Source organism: Budorcas taxicolor, chromosome 11 (assembly GCF_023091745.1).
Source record: "Budorcas taxicolor isolate Tak-1 chromosome 11, Takin1.1, whole genome shotgun sequence".
NCBI lineage: Eukaryota > Metazoa > Chordata > Mammalia > Artiodactyla > Bovidae > Budorcas > Budorcas taxicolor.
The window spans coordinates 35,941,007-35,953,252 of record NC_068920.1 but is presented as its reverse complement, the minus strand read 5'-3'; positions in this window follow the sequence as shown (position 1 = coordinate 35,953,252).

The following is a 12,246-nucleotide window of genomic DNA, read 5'->3' as shown; positions in this document are numbered from 1 at the left end:
AAAACAGCCACTGATACAAAACAATGTGTGCAGGACTGAAAATTCAAGGGGGTTACTAAGAAAGACTTATTTTTAGAACTCACAGAGTCATTTCCAGTTCTGTATTCTTTGAAACAAAATTTTATTTCAATAGAACATTGGAATGACTGGAAACAGGGAAGAGTTCTTTTTTGTTGTTTGACTGCTTGGCTTCATCTGCAATTCTGGAGATACAAAGTGGAGATCTGCTGATGGACATCTCTATTGAAGGCAGAACTCAGCAAGTTTCTCCAGCATCACCCCTGCCACCTCGCTGCCCACTTAGGACCCTCACTCCCTTGTCTTGATCATGGAAACAGCCAGTTGGTTCTATCATCTGACTGTGAGTTTGGACTGTTCTCTGGTTCAAAAGAATAAGACACACTCTTACTATAAGCATTTGTCCTTTGTCCAAAACCCTGCAGTGACTTCTTTTTCTCTTGTAGAGTAAAAGCCAGTCCACAGTCATAGAAAATAAACTTAACGGTTAACAAAAGGAAAAGCAGGGAAGTAATAAATTAGAAATGTGGGATTAACAGATACAAATTGCTATATATAAAATAGATAACTAACAAAGACCTACTGAATAAAGCAAGAAACTGTGTTAATTATTTTGTAATAGCCTATAAGGGAAAAGTATCTGAAAACGTATATATTACTGAATCACTATGCTTGTACATCAAAAACTAAGACAATATTGTAAATCAACTATACTTCAATTTTTAAGTCAAAATATAAAGTAGAAACATACAAGCAATGAATAATTGTTTCACGATGAGCCAGATAAGGAAAACATAGTACTCTGATTTTATCTCAAACACTGCCTGCTACCTTAATATCAAAATAACTGTGATCTTTGAGCTTAGAGCCAATATTCTAGTCTTTAAAAAGCCAAGGTCCTTACCATAGCTGACATTTTCTTGAGTGGTCTGTCCCACTCACCCCTCTGACCTCAGCTCCTGTACTTACCCAATTATTCACCTCACTCAGGCGTCCAAGCTATTCCTTAAGCACTTGAGAAACACATCTGCCTCAGGGCCTTTGCACTTGCCATTTCTTCCATTTTCTGTTTTCCCAGTCATCTTCTCAGGGAGATCTTCCCTGGTCTTCATCTAATTTTTCAATGTTCCTTTCTCTCCCCAAACCCCAAAGGCATCCCATCCTCCAACTCTGCTTTATTTTTCTTCTTGGCACTCTTATAAACTTGATATTGTTTATATTTCACTTTTTTTTTTTATCCTATTTAGCATTGTTATCCCTCAAGTAGAACAAAAGCTTATACAGTCAGAAATCATTGCTTTGTTCACTGCTGTATCCCCAGGACTCATAACAATATCTGTTAGTACTCAGTAGGTGCTCAAGAGACATGTGTTCAAGGAATCTTTGGAAAGTCCTGCAGATTGAAGGCAGAAATGGCTCATAGAAATCTGATGCCTAGATGTGGAGGCACCAGGCATTAAGCTTAAGCACGCAGAGAAATTAACTTTCTTTAAAGTGGCCAGTTGAACAAATGGAAATCACAGACCAAATTACGCCATCAAGCCTTTAATGAAACCACCATGAGTTCATTCAAGGCCGCCCAGATGATTTCAAAGCAATGTGGCAAAGTGCTTCTATTTCAGAGTGATAAATGCCTGTTCAACTGCTAATGCTTCTTTCAGAAATCTTGTGTAGCTTCAGTGAAGCTCATTTATAAACCTTAACTACTGTAGCTAATTTAACTCGCTAATTTTAGACATCATGTTGAATGAAAATCTGCATTTTATTGTGTATCATTTTGTCTACTGCTAACATTAATATGCTTTCTGTAATGTGGAACCACAAATGTTTTAAATACATATTTAGGCTTTCTGAAGCATTTGTGTTAACTAGATTTCTTCTCTTCTGTTCATTTTAGAGGCTGTCCTATCCGCATCCACCAGGCAGAGCATGTGAAAAAATGCTTAGTTCTGCATGGAACCAGTAAGGAAGGACACTAGATCCCAAGGCCTGATGGGAAATCAGTCAACACTTCCTTTCCCATCTCTCTTCATACTGGAGTACCAACAAAATGTGTTTTGGGGAAGGATGCTGAAAATCTTGCAGCTGGTATCTACCTGCGACCCCTCAGATTAATGGGATGAGGGTATAAAAGGGTTGTGTTGCCAAATAAAAAAAGAGCGAAGTGTCATTGGCAAATGGGCTTGAGACAATGTCATAGCTGGTCAGCAAGCAATTTTTTTTTTGGTACACCCCACAGCATGTGGGATCTTAGTTTCCTGACTAGGGATTGAACCCATGCCCCTTGCAGTAGAAGCACAGAGTCTTAACCACTAGACAGCTAGAAAGTCCCTGAAAGCATTTTTGAAGAGCACTATGTATCAAGAAACTTTTCTCTGCTCACATTTATTTCTTTTTTATTTTAATTTTTAATTGTAGTATAGTTGATTTACAATGTTGTGTTAGTTCCAGGTGTACAGCACAGTGATTCAGTTTTTATTTTCAGACTGGAAAACACCAGTGCCTTTTATTTCCATGATTCATCTCGATTCCCCAGTGGTCAGTGTCACCACCAGCTTTGTGATGCAGTTTTATATATATATTCTTTTTCAGATTCTTTTTGTTATAGATTATTGTAAAACATTGATTAGAGTTCCCTGTGTTATGCAGTAGGTCCTTGCAGCTTATCTATTTTATATACAGTTGTGTGTATCTGTTAATTCAACTCCTAATTTACCCCCACTTCCCTCTCTCTCTGTTGATAAGCGTGTTTTTTTTTCTGTCTGTGAGTCTGTTTCCATTTTATAAATAAGTTCATTTATGTCATTTTTTTGAATGATCTGCTCTCATTTAAATTTCTTAACTGTTCTATAACGGGGCTTCCCTGATAGCTCAGTTGGTAAAGAATCCGCCTGCAATGAAGGAGACCTGGGTTCAGTCCCGGGGTTCTATAACTCTACCTATGTTGATAATGTGCTTTAAAATTTCCACCTGCATTTAAAGTATGTTTATTCTTTCTCCCTTGCAAACTCCTCAAATTCATGCCAGAACTTCGTCTATGACTCTCGTCTCCTACCACAGCCCTCTAGACTCATCTTTAGTTCCCACCTCAAATCTTCTGCTGCAGAAAACAGTGCTGTATATGTAGAAATAATCTCAATAAATCACTGTTTTCAAGAACAGAAAAGTTTAGATGTATGTATATATGTGCATACGTACTCCAGGCCTCTGTATAGACACATGGATACTCTCGTATCATGGCAAGACTATCATATCCTCAGACTGGAGGTTAACTTATTTTTCAGGATGCTTCTGCAACTATTAGACCACCCACTTCTTCAGAGAGAGGCCATAATTTTCACAAGTTATTTCCCCCATTGTGAGCATGCATGTATGCTATTAACACTTCTTAGTAGGAAGGGCTTGAGTTTAACATCTGTAGACAGAAAAGATTCTAAGAATAAGGGTTGGAAAAGAATTGCTCTGTTATTTGCAGGGAAGTGAACTTTCTCATTTTTAAAAAATGTTTTAAAACTGTATTTCTATATAACTATACTTAGAGAAGTAGGCATATTGGTTACTAGAATGCAATTTACCTTATCCTACACAATTTGAACCAAAAAACTTGGTACATGGTTTGCTTTAAAAAGGAAAGCAAAAAGATTTGCAGCCTGGTTTATTTTTTATCTATGATAAGAAAAATTAAGAGTTCCATTCTGTTTCTCTCTTTTCTTAAGCATAATTTTCTTTTCCTTTGAGTGACTATCTGTAAAATATCTTTCAGAAGCTGGACCAAATTTCACTGGTGGCTCAGATGGTAAAAGATCTGCCTGCAGTGCAGGAGACCCAGGTTAGATCCCCGAGTTAGGGAGATTCCCTGGAGAAGGGAATGGCAACCCACTTCAGTATCCTTGCCTGGAGAATCCCATGGACAGAGGAGCCTGGAGGGCTACAGTCCTTGGGGTCGCAAAGACTCAGACAGGACTGAGTGACTAATAGTAACCAACTCACTAATACATACTGTTCATACTGTTCATACTGTTCATGGCAGAATAATAGGATACTGAAGGAGGAACTCCCCAGGTCAGAAGGTGCCCAATATGCTACTGGAGATCAGTGGAGAATAACTCCAGAAAGAAAGAAGGGATGGAGCCAAAGCAAAAACAATACCCAGCTGTGGATATGACTGGTGATAGAAACAAAGTCTGATGCTGTAAAGAGCAATATTGCATAGGAACCTGGAATGTCAGGTCCATGAATCAAGGCAAATTGGAAGTGGTCAAACAAGAGATGGCAAGAGGGAACGTCGACATTCTAGGAATCAGCAAACTAAAATGGACTAGAATGGGTGAATTTAACTCAGATGACCATTATATCTACTACTGCGGACAGGAATCCCTCAGAAGAAATGGAGTAGCCATCATGGTCAGCAAAAGAGTCCGAAATGCATTACTTGGATGCAATCTCAAAAACGACAGAATGATCTCTGTTCGTCTCCAAGACAAACCATTCAATATCACTGTAATCCAAGTCTATGCCCCAACCAGTAATGCTGAAGAAGCTGAAGTTGAATGGTCCTATGAAGACCTACAAGACCTTGTAGAACTAACACCCAAAAAAGATGTCCTTTTCATTACAGGGGACTGGAATGCAAAAGTAGGAAGTCAAGAAACACCTGGAGTAACAGGCAAATTTGGCCTTGGAATGTGGAATGAAGCAGGGCAAAGACTAATAGAGTTTTGCCAAGAAAATGCACTGGTCATAGCAAACACCCTCTTCCAACAACGCAAGAGAAGACTCTACACATGGACATCACCAGATGGTCAACACTGAAATCACCTTGATTATATTCTTTGCAGCCAAAGATGGAGAAGCTCTATACAGTCAGCAAAAACAAGACCAGGAGCTGACTGTGGCTCAGATCATGAACTCCTTATTGCCAAATTCCGACTGAAATTAAAGAAAGCAGGGAAAACTGCCAGACCATTCAGGTATGACCTAAATCAAATCCCTTATGATTATACAGTGGAAGTGAGAAATAGATTTAAGGGCTTAAATCTGATAGATAGAGTGCCTGATGAATTATGGAATGAGGTTCGTGACATTGTACAGGAGACAGGGATCAAGACCATCCCCATGGAAAAGAAATGCAAAAAAGCAAAATGGCTGTCTGGAGAGGCTTTACAAATAGCTGTGAAAAGAAGAGACGTGAAAAGCAAAGGAGAAAAGGAAAGATATAAGCATCTGAATGCAGAGTTCCAGAGAATAGCGAGAAGAGATAAGAAAGCCTTCTTCAGCGATCAGTGCAAAGAAATAGAGGAAAACAGCAGAATGGGAAAGACTAGAGATCTCTTCAAGAAAATTAGCGATACCAAGGGAACATTTCATGCAAAGATGGGCTCAACAAAGGACAGAAATGGTCTGGACCTAACAGAAGCAGAAGATATTAAGAAGTGGCAAGAATACACAGAAGTACTGTACAAAAAAGATCTTCACAACCCGGATAATCATGATGGTGTGATCACTCATCTAGAGCCAGACATCTTGGAATGTGAAGTCAAGTGGGCCTTAGAAAGCATCACTACGAACAAAGCTAGTGGAGGTGATGGCATTCCAGTGGAGCTATTTCAAAACCTGAAAGATGATGCTGTGAAAGTGCTGCACTCAATATGCCAGCAAATTTGGAAAATTCAGCAGTGGCCACAGGACTGGAAAAGGTGTTTTCATTCCAATCCCAAAGAAAGGCAATGCCAAAGAATGCTCAAACTACCAAACAATTGCACTCATCTCACATGCTAGTAAAGTAATGCTCAAAATTCTCCAAGCCGGGCTTCAACAATATGTGAACCGTGAACTTCCTGATGTTCAAGCTGGTTTTAGAAAAGGCAGAGGAACCAGAGATCAAATTGCCAACATCTGCTGGATCATCAAAAAAGCAAGAGAGTTCCAGAGAAACACCTATTTCTGCTTTATTGACTATGCCAAAGCCTTTGACTGTGTGGATCACAATAAACTGTGGAAAATTCTGAGAGAAATGGGAATACCAGACCTGCCTCTTGGGAAATCTGTATGCAGGTCAGGAAGCAACAGTTAGAACTGGACATGGAAAAACAAACTGGTTCCAAATAGGAAAAGGAGTGCGTCAAGGCTGTATATTGTCACCCTGCTTATTTAAATTCTATGCAGAGTACATCATGAGAAATGCTGAACTGGAAGAAACACAAGCTGGAATCAAAATTGCCAGAAGAAATATCAATAACCTCAGATATGCAGATGACACCACCCTTATGGCAGGAAGTGAAGAGAAACTAAAAAGCCTCTTGATGAAAGTGAAAGAGGAGAGTGAAAAAGTTGGCTTAAAGCTCAACATTCAGAAAACGAAGATTATGGTATCTGGTCCCATCACTTAATTGGAAATAGATGGGGAAACAGTGGAAACAGTGTCAGACTTTATTTTTTTGGGCTCCAAAATCACTGCAGATGGTGACTGCAGCCATGAAAGTAAGACTCTTACTCCTTGGAAGAAAAGTTATGAACAACCTAGATAGCATATTCAAAAGCAGAGACATTACTTTGCCGACTAAGGTCCGTCTAGTCAAGGCTATGGTTTTTCTAGTGGTCATGTATGGATGTGAGAGTTGGACTGTGAAGAAGGCTGAGCACCGAGGAATTGATGCTTTTGAACTGTGGTGTTGGAGAAGACTCTTGAGAGTTCCTTGGACTGCAAGGAGATCCAACCAGTCCATTCTGAAGGAGATCAGCCCTGGGATTTCTTTAGAAGGAATGATGCTAAAGCTGCAACTCCAGTACTTTGGCCACCTCATGTAAAGAGTTGACTCATTGGAAAAGACTCTGATGCTGGGAGGTATTGGGGGCAGGAGGAGAAGGGGACAACCAAGGATGAGATGGCTCGATGGCATCACTGACTCGATGGACGTGAGTCTGAGTGAACTCTGGGAGTTGGTGATGGACAAGGGAGGACTGGCGTGCTGCAATTCATGGGGTCGCAAAGAGTCGGACACGACTGAGCGACTGAACTGAACACTAATACATGAAGGAAAAAATAGTAGTAAATAAAGGATCATAATAAACCTTGCTGGAAGACAAGCAAGGGGTCTCAGAAAGAGTAAGGTGTTTGGTGAGGCAGGACGAGTTTAAATCTTAGGTCCACCACTTACAAACTGTGTGCCATCTTTAGCAAATTGGCACTCAGTCATTTTCAAATGGGTACTACATACTCATTTTACAGAAAAGAAAAGAAAGACTCAGGGGGGTTACAAAAGAAAAACACGTTAAGTGCTTACCACATGGTATAAGCTTGACGAATGTTCACTCCCCCAAAATAACAAAAACCATTACCTGCAGTTATGAAGACTTTGCTTTTTCCCTGGGAAAGACCGCAGCAGCGAGAGTTGCCAAGGACTCTGTCACGGTGCCAACCCTGAAACTTAAGTTTCCTGATTTTTTAATCCCAGTACAATACCCAACCCCTTAAGTTCCCTTCAACTAAAAAGGGCAATTATACATTGAGTCATTATATTAGATTTTTCTAAATAGACCTCATATATTCCTGAGGCATCAACACTAAATGAGACTCATCATGTTTTGGAGACCCTGACTTGCAGGTAGTTGTCAATATTTGCACATTTATTTTCTGTAGTCTAGGATATCTCCCCATCTCCCCTGAATTTTGTCTTCCTTTAAATCAGAAAGGAATAAGATATTCAGCCTTACAGAAGTGAGCCATTTAGATACCTTCTTATGTTAGGCTAAGACTGCCCTCTCATGAACAACTCTGCCCTGTTCAGATAAAATCCTGCTCTGATTCTCTGTAGCAACTCTGATGTTTATTCCTATCCCCAGATCAACGTGTGGAAAAGTAGGCTGGATCAGTGCTGTTGGAGGATATGGTGGTCTCTTCCCGGGCAGGATGAGAGACTGAGAACATCAGGAGGACCAGAAGCCCTACTACCCTGAGAGGAAGGAAGCAGCCCCCAGTGCCTCAGAGGTCAACACAGGTCTAGGTTACGACATGCATGCTCACCAGCACTGATGAAGATCTATGTTGGTGTGACTGACTGTGGGGTAGGAATGGTCAGCATGGGGGTAGGAAAAGGTGAAGTCTTTCTCAGTTCCATGTAAGATGGCTTTTATTCCCCCCTGAGAATTTTCCTATTAGAATCAACATTGAAACAAAAAGGGGGTCGCAAACCTGGTGTGTGTGTGTTTTTTTTTTTTAGAGCAACTAACACTTGTTCCATACTTTACAGTTGACATGAGACAAGGTATTTTTCTAACTGATTCTCATTTCTGAGCCTCACGAAAGACCTGTGAGATTCTGGGGACCATTGTTCCACTTCACAGATGAAAAGTTTGAAGGCTCAAAATTACATGACTTTGTGGGAAGTCCCTGGTGGCTCAGATGGTAAAGAATCTGCCTGCAATACAGGAGACCCAGGTTTGATCCCTGGGTTGGGAAGATCCCCTGGAAAAGGGAGTGGCACTCACTCCAGTATTCTTGCCTGGAGAATTCCATGGACAGGGGAGCCTGGTGAGCTACAGTCCATGGGGTTGCAAAGAGTCCCATAGGACTGAGAGATTAACACTTTCACTCTGCATGGCCAGTAGGCGTGATGCAAGCGTCACCTACAAACAACTTTTCAAGGTTGGATTTATTATTGTCCCCATTTTACTGACGAAGAGAGAGAAGTTAAGCGAGCCAACTGAAAACAGAGCAGATAAGTGGCAGACATGGAATGTGAGCTCTGCCTATCCAGCTCCAAAGCTCACAACACTAGTTGCCTCCCCGAGGCCTTTCCTTTCCCTCTTAAGGTCTATTTGTATCTGTGCACCATCAGCCAATCCCCAGCTTTGTGGGGAGCATACATGGGAAGAAGTAATTAAAGGAAGGATATCATACAGGGATATCAAGTTGGGTTCCGAGAGGAGTGAAAAATTTTCAGAGGCCAAGAATAGAGGCAGCTCCTGGTGAGCAATTTCTCATGAAGAACCAGAAAGTAGACTCTGTATGAAACACATGATAAACATCCACACAATTCAAAGACATGAAGGAGAGGAATAGACAGCCCTTATTTTAAAAAAAAGTGCCAGCAAGGAATTTCCCTGGTGGTACGGTGGTTAAGACTCTATGCTTCTGATGCAAGGGGCATGGGTTCCATCCCTGATCAGGGAACTAAGATACCACATGCTGCAAGTGTAGGGCCCTGTCCCCCCAAAAAAGGTTTCAAAACAGACTAAAAGCCACAACAGTCAGAAGAGCTTTGGACCCACAGCCTCAGGTGGCTGCTCAAAGTTCTCATTTGCTTTGTGATTTCCTCTTACCCAAAAGTAAAATTCAGGCCTTTTGACAAATATGAACAACAGGTGTTTACTGAGAGTCTACTGTATAAGAGCTGTACGGAAATTAAGCTCTGACTGTCAGGAAAACTCACCCTGTTTTCCATTTCCTCTTGAATATCACCAGTGACCTCAAATCACTAGAAACCATACTTAATTCCATTTTTTACGATATCTAGATTTCTTTTAGTGAAGACATTTAATGAAAGCCATCACAGATTTATCAAGAATCTTCTCCAACAAAACAGTGTGGATATCTCTCTACTGATGTGTCCGTCCATGCCCACACCCATATCCGTACATATGTATAGTAAGACTTGTTCAAGAGGATAATAGCCCCCACAGAAGTCATTGTTTTATAGACTGCTAACAAAACATCCTCACCAAGCAAAAGGTTTCATTAAATTTGCTGCACAGCAGAAATGAGTACAACATGGTAAACCAACTCTACTTCAATAAAAAATAAATAAATTTTAAAAATTGTATCAGAAAAAAGGGTAGGCTGCACATATGCAAATAATTCCGCAGCCCATTTCTCACCCTGCAGTGCGCTCTGCCTCCCACAGCTCTCCCTTTCTTTATCCTGTTCTCCCAAGTCCCCGTCTCCTCTTTTTCCTTTTGCTTTTATTAGGGAGCCTTTGTCCTTTAGCCAGAAGCAAGCCTGCAGGCAATACCCGATGTTCTAATAAAGCAGCCCTTTTGTCAATGGAAGTAATGATTACCTCTTTTGCAGCTGCCCCTGGTGTTGCATTTTTGTAACACAATTTGGCCTCTTTGGGCTCTGGTTAGTCCTATTTAACTTACTGCAGGGGTTCCCTGTTTGATCTCTAATTGATATAATTGACTGGGCATAATCGAGAAGGTTTTATGGATGTTTATTGATAGCTAATTTTCCTTCATCCATTGTTTAATTCGATAAGAGCATAACCTAATTTATTGTCACTCCAACAGGGATCCATTACCCTTTTGATAAATGCTTCTGGGGCTAACTTGTCAGTAACTGATTTCAAAGAGCTGTTTAGCCTACAGAGTCCATCATTAGTTAATGGCAGTTTAGAAAGCTAATGATGTTATAAATTACAATCAATAAGAACATGGAAATTACAGTAGTTGAGCGACATAACACTATATTATTAAACCAACACTAGACCACACCTTTGCTTACTAGACGTGTTTCCAAATCCATTTAATGATTTTCACAATTAACCCAGGAAGTCATGGATTGGGAGGGAAACTGTGGGAATCAGGAAACTTATACTTAAAGACCCATTTCAAAAAACAGAGGAGTCCTGTAATGGTCTGTGACAACGGAGGGAACCAGGGGCCCTAGCATGCAAGCACAAACACACACACGGCTCTCTGCCATCAGCTGGATCCTATCACACTTCCTCACAAATCATAAATTAGCAAAAGCAACAGTTTGAATTCATGAACACATATGATCAGTTGGCTTAACTCGGGATTTCCAGATAAAGCCAGGTAACTTATCAGAAGTGTCTTGTTGGCAGGGAGAAATTTTCTTTCTACTTGGGAAAACTTCACTATTAGTACTTTAGGTAACTGCATCCAAATTTTATATATATATATAACACACATACATGCATTTGATTTCTTCCCTAAATAGCACCGCCAATCAATCTTGTAGAACTTTTGGTGTTTGAAATTGCATTGCACAGCTATATTAGTGGAGCTAGAATTAACTTAAGACATCACAGAGTGTATCCATCCTTACTTGCCTTGGTAGCCAAGGCTTCCTTACTGATTTCCTGATGGTTGAGTCTTGTCCACTTTCTTACTGAGATAGAACCTAATTATTGGCAGTCTTTTTGTCTCAGTCTCTGGGTCTCATTTGCTTCTGGCAGCCTCTTATCTCCCTCAATGGTTTGTAGAGAAATAAATGCTGGTTCTTCCAGTGACATGCAGATAGTGGTAATGATTGCATAGGAATATGGGTGTACTTCATGCCATTGAACTGTAAAGTTAAAAGTTGTCAAAATGGCAAATTTTATCTTATAATCATTTTACCACAACACAAAGGTGACACTTCCTAAAGCAATGATCGCCTTCTACATTTATATAATAGTTTTGCTATATTAATATTCAATGATTAGAAATTTTTAAAATTTTTTTTAAAAAAATTTATTTTTACTTTATTTTACTTAACAATACTGTATTGGTTTTGCCATACATTGACATGAATCCACCACGGGTGTACAGGAGTTCCCAATCCTGAACCCTCCTCCCACCTCCCACCCCATATCATCTCTCTGGATCATCCCCGTGCACCAGCCCCAAGCATCCTGTATCCTGTATCAAACATAGACTGGCGATTCGTTTCTTACATGTTAATATACATGTTTCAATGCCATTCTCCCACATCATCCCACCCTCTCCCTCAGAGTCCAAAAGTCCGTTCTATACATCTGTGTCTCTTTTGCTGTCTCGCATATAGGGTTATCATTACCATCTTTCTAAATTCCATATATATGTGTTAGTATACTGTATTGGAGTTTTTCTTTCTGGCTTACTTCACTCTGTATAATCGGCTCCGGTTTCATCCATCTCATTAGAACTGATTCAAATGTGATCCGCCTCCCAGAATACTGGAAATAAAAGCAAAAATAAACAAATGGGATCTAATTAAAATTAAAAGCTTCTGCACAACAAAGGAAACTATAAGCAAGGTGAAAAGACAGCCTTCTGAATGGGAGAAAATAACAGCAAATGAAGCAACTGATTAGAAATTTAATGTGGACAAAAATACATACAGAAAGCAACTGTGTTTGGAGAAGAGTTAAACTACAGGTGATTATGTCTGTGTCAGTTTATCAGTTCCATCCACCTTCTGTACTTCAGAGAACTTAGCAAATTACTTAATTCTTCCTTTCACTT